A 10,311-nucleotide genomic window follows, 5' to 3' on the forward strand; every position below is an offset into this window, starting at 1 on the left:
GGTTACACCATCTTTTTGAGATAAGTAACTTATTCTCTTAAGCCTCCTCTTTCATATTGGTGTGTGTGAACCATTAGAGGCATCACACTTGAAGTGCTCAAGCTTTTAAAGGTCAAGAACTCTACCCTACTCAAGAGGTAAGCATCCAAACTAGTTTTTTATTACATAGCTTCAATTGTATGCTAGCTAGGGTGAATGCTTTGGAAAAACAAAATGCATGTATAATTAGAGAAAACATAGATCCAAAGCATTTAGGGTTGCATGTGCATCATAGGAGTGTTATAGTGCTCAACAAGAGAGAACTTTTGCAGGGCGTAAAAATTATTAACATTTATCAACAGATTTTAACAAAGTTTCATATAGTATTTCAATATTTAGTCTTTAAAAATTAATACCTTTTATTGTTTCTTAACACATTAATTTATTAAAGTCTAGGATCCAAGTAACGAAACAAGTAAATGGTTAGGTGACCGTTATCCCATAAACTTAATTAAACTCGGTAGGTAGTGATTACCAATTGCATATGAAATGTAACTCCTAGATTATGGGATATTAAACAACCATTGATTAGCTTGTCATGTTTATCTCATCTGTGCCCCATACCTCTCATGCTTAGGTGACCTTTATCACATAAGATTCCGATCAAGTCATCCTACTTGAAACAACTTGTAGCATTGGAACTAACCAGTAACAATGTGACCCTTTAGAAACCAGAAACTACAAAACTACCCCGAACATCAAAATCCAATCCTAGGCCCAGGTGACCCCGTGACGTTCGAATCCTCAAATGATAACGAGTGTTCTTCAAAAGGATGGCAATGACTTGCATTCTTAGAAAAGGTTTTATATATGTTTTACAATTATAGTTTATAAAAACATGGTATCATGAATATTGCATGCATCCAACAATTCATATACCCTTTTGTAAAATTCATATCACTTGTTATGAGATTCTTTTGGTGCCAAATAAAACTTCATTTTATTTTCCATTAACCGCGATCAATTATAAACTAAAATGCGGTATTTTAAAGTTTAATTGTAGATCGGTTTTAAAAACCGGTAATAGTCTTAATAAAAATTTATTTTATACTTAAGACTTGGAGTTTTGGATGAGTTATAAAATCACTATTTTAAACTTCCTTTTGACAATCAAAGAACTTATGACTTCATGAATTTGAAGAATAAACTCATTTTATTTTATAAATTCAATTTTATGCATCTTATGATAAAAGTCATATTTTGATAAACCAAAACTTGTGTGATGATACTTATGTTTTAAATCTCATTTAGCATGCATAAAACATAATATCAACATGTTGCGTTATGCTTAAAACATCAATATCATATATTAAGTTTCAACACAAAAAATAATCACTAGTTTTATTATTTGCCGTTATAACACTATAAACCGATTTTAGTTTTTTTTTTTTTAATAAAAAACTACTTATTTATTATAAAGACATGAAGTTTATATAAAGTTTAAACTTCTTTTAAACTATTTCAAATATTTTAAAGTTGGGTATTTATAAGTTTTACAATAAAACTGTTTTCAACAAAATCTGAGTTTTAACCGGTAATTGGTAAAATGTTTCTATAAATATCAATTTATAAACATCTTATGTTGTCTTTTAAATATTTTTTTTACCCAAACTCCAAGTGATATTATCTTATGAAAAAATGTTATTTGACATGTAAAAACCATCTTTAGACATAAAACATAACATACGTTTAACATAAAATAAACATCACAAGCATACATTATAATGTGTATAAACCAAGCGATGTCTGGTAATAATTTTGTGAGCCATCACAAGAATTATTAAATCTTTCCTAAAGGACTTAAGGGACACTTCAAAAGGTCTTCAAGCTCCCACTTGCCAAACAACTCTTCCTTGCAAAAGGACTTCAAATCCTTCATGCTATGAAAGTTGCAACACTTAAACTATTAAGACTATAATTAAGCTCAAAACCAAAAGTGGAAGCTTGTGGTTGGGATTATGGTCTTAAATGGTTAAGTCATCTTCAATGAGGTCATTTCTTCATCTTTTTACATTTAAAAAGAAATACAACTAGTCTAACTAATTTATTACAACAAATCAACAAATGAAAAATACCTATTTATCTATTACATATTATGAATAAATAAATATCAACCAAACACAACACAAAGGTCTAAATGGCCTGTTTATACATAACAACATATCAAATATTATAACAAACAACTCTTTGTTTTTTCTAAAGAAACTTTTATATAACCAAAATGCATAAAAATTGTTATATATAAAAATAAACAATTTTAACCAAGAAGTTGTCAAAGAAGACAAATATGGATTTTTCTTAACCAAAAAAAATCCATGCTTGTTTTCCAAAAACCAAAGATTATCAAACATAAAGAAAAATCATTCTAACATATAAAAGATGACTTTGATACCACTATTGGGTTTTGATACAAAATATAAGCTTTTTTTTCACAAAAAACGGCAATGGGAGACTTTAAAAATAACAAGTTTATTTTTTTGTTCATAACAAAACCAAACCATCATGGATCCATTTATAGAGGTTATAATGAAATAAAACAACCATAGGATGTTTTCGAGATAACCTTTGAAGCCTTTGAACCTACTTGGTTTTGGGGTGTTGATGAAGATAGCAAAGTTCAAAGTGTATGATCTTCTCTACAAGTATCCACCATCAAGAGGCACTTGGAATGCTAGTTACTTCTTGTATTCTTGAGTGTCTTAAAGCCTTTAAGTGCTTAACTCAAGTAAGCACTAACTTATACAACTCAAGAGAGCTTCTCAACCACTAAACTAACTTCAAAAGAGAGAGAGAGGAAGAAAAGAAGAAGAACCCACAGTTTTAGAGAGAAAAAGAGAGGAATAAAAAGTGCTTCACTTACCCAAAATGCAAGCCTTATGCATCTCTTATATAGTCCATGCAAATTAAATCCTAACCATTAAAATAATCTAAATTAATGGTAGCCTTTAGAAGCATGGGAGACAAAGGAAGGAAGGTTGACAAGCAACCTCCCATACCATCATCACTCTCGGCCATACCTCTTTAAAAAGAAAGATTCTTTACTTTTTTATAAACTCCAAGTTTATAAAATATAACTTTGTCTCTAGGTAAAATAAAAAAAATCCAACTAGTCCAAAATGTTGTGCATGACTTATTAATCCATACCATATGAAATAATAAATAGTAATACTCTTTTATAATTATTATTTTCATAAAACAATAATTATTCCCTAAGTAAATAAAAGAATTGATATTATTTATTAATAATCATATTAATATTAAATATACAAAATGTGCCAACTTGATAAAGGTGTGACCCTATAGGATCATATATTATTAGCAATATCACTTCATAATGATTCATGGGCATATAGATCCAATAAAGGTGTCATCCGGTTTTGGAAGCAAGACAAGCTGGGCCCCTGATTTATTGGTCCCTTCAGGATTACCGCCCATGTGGGCAAGGTTGCATACTGGCTGGATTTTCCTGATGAGCTCATTTAAATCAACAACACCATCCATGTTGCTCAGTTGCAGAAGTGTGTATCTAATGATTCAGCGGTGATTCCTTTTGATGATATTCACATCAATGAGCGCCTGGACTATGTGGAGAGACCGATTGTGATTCTTGATAGGAAGACCAAGGCTCTGCGCAACAAAGTGGTGAACCTTGTGAAGGTGCAATGCCAGCACCTGAAAGGCTCGAAATAGACATGGGAGCCTGAGGATGAGATGAGAGAGCATTACTCAGATTTGTTTGTAGCGGTGGACTTCGAGGAAGAAGTCTGATTCAAGTGGGGGGGGGGGGGGGGATTTATAGCACCAGTGTTTCAGGTATTTTCTTTTGTGGCTCATTTCCTTAAAAAAATCAAACTTGGTCCCTTCACTGGGCGTACGATATAGGTACGTCGGGGGTAGGCGTTTAAATGATGATCGCGGATCCCTTGTGTACACTGGGCGTACGCATAAGTACGCTGGACATACTGTTGCAGAGTGAAAACCCCAATTTTAAGGGTTTAGACCCTATTTACAGAACATTATGGCCTCAAACCCTTTCTTAACTCCAACCTCCACCTCTCTTTGCTTCCATTTCAAAACCCTATTTGTGTGTGAGAGTTTTGAAGCTTTAGAGTGACATTTTGGTGTTCTTGGTGGTGAAGGAAGAGCTTTGGAGTTGTGGTGCGGCAACCAAGCCTTTGGATCCAACAACTACTCATCCTTGTGCATCTTCTGTAGGCATAAAGCTCTAACCTTGATGCATATTTCGTTAGATCTAGCTATATAGTACGATTTGTTCATTATTGGTCCCATAGCCTTGGATCTTAAGAGTTTGAGCAACTACAAGCCAAATGAGGAGTATTTCCTTTCATTTAAGAGCATTGTGGTTCATAAAAATTAGATCTTCGTCTTTCTCAATCATGCATGGTGGATCTATTAAAAAGGATTGGCCTCGATATTTTAGAGACCCTGTGCGATTTAACAAAAAATAGGCCCTAAAATTTGAAATATCTCAAAATTTAAGCGAAAAAATATACATTTTAGTTTTCTATTTCAAATACATAAAATGAAAAATTCATTCAAAATAATACACAAAAAAGAATTGGCTACTACTTGAAAACAACCATCCTCATAATATTCGTTGAAATAAACATCCCAATAACATCTTCTTAAGTAACTTTATCTAACATATTATGCTCAATCGTCATCAAATCCAATCCATTAAGTCATTCTTGAGTCATTGTAGAATGTAAATAGTACTTTAAAATCTTCAATTTTGAAAAACTCCGTTCTGTAGATGCAACAATAACAGGAATAGTCAATATAACTCTATATCCTATATATGTAATAGGAACACAATCATCACATTTTAAAAAGTTTAGAATATCAATTGTTGTCATTTTTCTTTGGGCAAGAGATGTAGAAGTAATTTTAACTCAACATACAAGTCATTTCCATCAATATCTGATTGTTCATCTTTCTTGAGTGAAGTTTCAAGAGACTTACAACAAGGCATTAAGTTTATATCATCTAATGAATGTAATTTTTCTGAATTAAACAAAAACCAAATATTTTATCATATTGTTGATATTGTTCAAACTTTGTAGTTAAAGAAGTAATTGTTTGATCAACAATATAAATAAAATAGTTAACCATAAATTTCTCATGCGTGGATTTTGAAACACTACAAGAAGTATCGGTTGAAATCTCACCAAAATGTTTTTTTATTTTAGGTTCACGTTTTTAGGAAACATTGGATTGATGCCCATATCCAAGGCAATATCTTTTACAGTTTCTAAAGCATTTAAAAAACCATTTTCTCTATATTCTTTAAAAAACAAAATCAACCCCTTTATTTTTTTTCCATAGCAACATCAATCAGCATATCTTGTAATTGCAACTGTTTACTAACTAAATTAACAATATTTAACAATTTATATCAAATTACTAAAACCAATATAAACTCAAAGTTACCAAGTTCTTTTTTGCTAAGAATTTAGCATCACTTGTTATTTTTGGATCATTATCATTTTTGGCAACTTGAAGTAAAGCCTTTTGTGTATCAAAAATTAACTCTTATAACTTTAACACTGTCAACATGACTCTCCCACCAAGTGGACGACAAAGATTTAGGAGTTAACCCTTTCATATTATATTTTAAAATTTACCATCTCTTAGTGGGATTTGCATAAAATTGTATATATATGTTGTATTGTAAAAAAAGAAAAAAAATAAAAAAAAAACTTCAGATTTACCACAAGTATTATCCATATCACACAAAGTTAAGTTTAAACTATGACAATAACAAGGGGTATTAAAAAATTCTAGAATTTATATCTAAAAGTTTTTTCTACACTCCTTGATGTTTTCCTTTCATATTTGACAAATTATCATAACCTTGTCCACACACATTATTAATGTCAAGATCAAGCAAATTCAATTCATTTTGTAAAACATCAAAAAGTCGCTAGCCGGTTGTATCATTTACATCTAAAAACCCTAAAAAGGATTCTTCAACGCAAACAAAATTTGACGAAACATCCACATATCTTAAAATAATAGTCATTTGCTCTTGGTGACTTATATCGATAGTACAATCAAGTATTATAGAAAAATATTTTGCAGTTTTTATATTTTTAATAATCATAGATTTTATTTCCGAAGAACGCAAAAGTATTAATTCATTTTGTATCCTATGCCCATGATAATGTTTATGGATACCAATTTCATTTGTAATACATTGTATATGCTCATAAGAAACCATGTCAAACTCAGTCAACATTTCAAATAAGCCTAAGAAATTTCCACTATTCTCTTCTTACACTTTCTCATTAGTACCATGAAAAGAAAGATTATGTTTAGCAAGAAATTTCACAATAGAGATAATTCTTAACAAAACTTGTCTCCATTTAACTTTTTCTTTTTCTAACTGTTCTTGAGCCGCATTATCAATAGTTTTATTTTTTTGTAATCTTGAACGCAAATCATACCAAGTATTTATATTTTTAACATGTTACATACTAGTTTAATGTTCTTTAATTCTAGTGTTAAGATGTATTCAATCCTAAAACCCTCATTTGCTAGTAAACACTTTTCACACCCTTTTCGAAATATTTTACAACAAAAACAAATTTTTTTTTTATCAATTTCTTGAGATTAAACAAACCAATCTCTATCACATTTTCCCCATTTGGTAAAGTTTTAGTATAATATGTTGCAGCAAATCTTCTTAAATATTTATCTTTAGGGCCTTTTATAATGGATAAATCTCTTTTAGGACCTATCAATGCTAAAATATTTATCATGTTAGAATCAAGAACATCCCAATTTCATGGATCAAATATATCAAAAGCGTGAAAATCAACATTATCATCAACATCAAGATTAGGATTATCATTAACATCAACATTATCATTAGTAGTATCATTAACATCAACATCAGCATAATCATTATCATCAAGATTATCTTCATTAATAGTCCGTGTTTCATATTCCGAAAACTTTTGTGTTTTTTTTATAAACTTATCCATAGATCATGCTTGAGTTTTATTATCTTTTTTAATTTTTTGTTTCTTCTTATGTTTTTCATATCCATATGCATATTTTTTTTAATCTAGGAAGCATTGTAAATTATAAAAAAGAAAGAAACGATGTTATTTGCGAATTAGGATTTGTAGATTTATTTTTGGTTCTAAATTTTCCACACTTAAAATCACCAAGAGAAGATATCAAAACTATAAATAAAATAAAATAAAATAAATCAGAATCCAAATAAGAAATCAAATAGCATATCAGAAACGAAAAATTAAAGAAATCATATTAGATCATAAAAGAACAAATTTATCATTATCTGGAAAAAAAAATCCTATAATATCAAAACTCCGAAAATTACCATATGATTTTTGACACTCCAAATAAGAGAAACAAAGTTATGCTCCTAAAATAATCAGAAAACTTGCAATCTGAGATCAAAATTTAGTTCTCGGTTCTTACAAACCAGAAGTTATTAGATATGAAAAATCAATAATTTATGACTTTTCAGAAATGAAAAATTAAAAGAAAAATATGAAATCTGAATTTACCTTAATTCCTTGTTCCCTGTTCCTTTTGATTTACGAAAATTGAAATCTGATGATTCTGAATTCCGAAATTTGATCGGAAAAGGAAATATTGATCATAAATTACTCAATTAGAAATAACAAACCATGAAAAAAAACTAAATTTAAAGTTACCTTTGATTTTGAAACCTCATGGCTTAACCATGTAAGATTTTGAAGCTTCTAATTTCGAAATTTGATGATTCTGAATTCAAAATTTGAAGCTTTATGGTTATGATTTCTGAATTCTGATTTGTAAGAATTGAAATTGTTGGTATTTGGTAAGCTTTGAGTTTTGATAAGAAAGACAAAGATGACTGCTATCAGTGAAGAAGAATATTAGAAGAAATAGAAGTAAGAACTGAGTGAAATCGTTGATTGTTATCTGTGAAGAATAAAAAGAAGAAACAAAATTATGAGCTGAAATCGTTAATTGTGTCTTTAATATTGGAATAGAATTGACTAAATGGATATTACCGTTCCTCCATTAATGATGTTTCCTATTACCCATGTGTGTGTTATCAATGATGAAGAAACTGAAGAGTTTTTTAGTTTCCCTAAAGTTCATTCCCGCTCCCTCCTTTTGGCGTCCTCTGAAAGAGTAATAAAAAGATAACCTAATTTTTTTTGGGACATTGAATGAACCTAGTCCACTAGAAATGCTAAATAATTTTTGGGCCCTATGATTTTTTGGGCCCTATTCTTGGGCACTTGTTGAACCTGCATTGGGTCGGCCCTGCTATTAAGCATTTTAGTAATTAATAAGACTTATAGTTGGATTTTGGACTCCTTGTAGCCATGCAAAGGCATAAAGTTTGTAACTTCATGATTCTAGACGTTCATTAGATTTGGATTTGAAGTTTGGATGTTAATTCTTAAGGTATTAAGACCTTAATAGAGTTTTTGACGCCTGTTGAGTACGTTGGGCATAACTCTGAGTAAGTTGGGCATACCAGGTTGTGACCCCGTAAGTATTCTTTGATCAAGTTGTACGCTGAACGTAATAAGGCGTACGTCGGGCATACACTCAGGAAGCCTTTTCGGGCCATTTTGGGCCTTGGGTCACTAGGGAGTTTTGGGCTTTGGTTGTTGGGCCATATGTGGGAAAGAAAAACGGTTTTGCCCTTGGTAGGGTAAATTATGTTTTGGACCATTATTCGTGGGTTAAACCCTGATTATTAAGTAGGGCTGTTATTGGGTTATGTTTAGTGTGAGGAGCCGTGTAAGCAACAACTCGAGTGTGAGATTCAATTATCTTCTGTCAGATGTGAGTCTCTCATTGTGCTTATAGGTCGAAGGCACCAATGTCAGCCTGCTATGTTATTATATTGTATGCGAGTTATTATGTGACTCTTACATGTTTGTATGATTTGTGTTGAAATAGACCCCATGGCTGGGCCCATGATTATATGATGGGTTAGAAGAAACCCCAAGGTTGGGCCCATATTTGTGTTTTGGGTTGGAATACACCCCAGGGCTAGGCCCAATTATTTGTTTGGAATGTGTTACTTTGGGGAAACTCACTAAGCCTTATGTTTACAGTTTATTTCTATGGTTTTCAGGTACTTCCGATACAAAAGGGAAGGGCCCGACGTGATGGCACAACATCCTCCCCTCATGGTTTCTGCACTTTTTGGATACTTTTACTTTGATGTTTTGGGACATTGTACAATGTGATTGACTTGGAACTATTTGATGATTGAAACTATTGATTTATAAAAAGAACAATTTTATCACTTTTTTTTTGGATGTTACACAAATGCATGCCCTTTGGACTCTGCAACGCACCTGCCACCTTCCAAATATGTATGGTAAGTATTTTTTTATAAGTATGTAGAAAATATCATATAAGTCATTATGGACAATTTTACTGTCTATGGAGATTCCTTCAAGATCTGTCTTAAAAACCTCATAAAAATTCTTCAAAGATGCATTGAAACTGACATGGTCTTAAACTTTGAAAAGTGTCATTTTATGATCGACTAAGTTTTGATTTTGGGTCACGTAGTATCAAAAAGAGATTTAGAAGTAGACATGGCTAAAATAGATATTATCAAAAGCTTACCCTACCCGAGGAGTGTTCAGGAAGTTCGTTGTTTTCTTCGCAATGCAGGATTTTAAAGAAGGTTTATTAAAGACTTTTCAAAGATCCAGTGCCCATGTGCCATCTACTCTAAAAAGATGCAGAGTTCGACTTTACTAAGGATTGTAAAAAGGAATTTGACTTGCTGAAAAATCTACTCACTCCAGCTCTTATTATTCAGCCACCAGATTGGAGTCTGTTGTTCGAGATTATGTGTGATGCAAGCAACACTACTACTAGAGTTGTCCTAGGACAAAAGAAAGATCGAATACCCCATGTTATTTAGTATGCCTCAAAGACCCTGGACAACATGCAAGCAAACTACTCTATTACCAAAAAAGAGCTACTATCCATTGTTTTCGCATTGGAGAAATTCAGGAAATACTTGCTGGGAATGAAAGCTGTAATTTTTTTAACCATGCAGCCACACGGTATCTTCTAGCCAAGAAAGATTCAAAGACAAGGCTGACAATATGGATTCTACTGCTGAAAGAATTCGATATAGAGATTCAAGACAAGAGTGGGAAAGAAAATATAGTAGCTGATCATATAAGTCTTCCCATTCCTCTAGAAGACCCAACACCGATCAGTGAAACCTTCCCTATTGAGCATCTC

This window comes from Lactuca serriola, chromosome 5 (genome assembly GCF_051521515.1).
Source record: "Lactuca serriola cultivar US96UC23 chromosome 5, Lser_US96UC23_V15, whole genome shotgun sequence".
Lineage (NCBI taxonomy): Eukaryota > Viridiplantae > Streptophyta > Magnoliopsida > Asterales > Asteraceae > Lactuca > Lactuca serriola.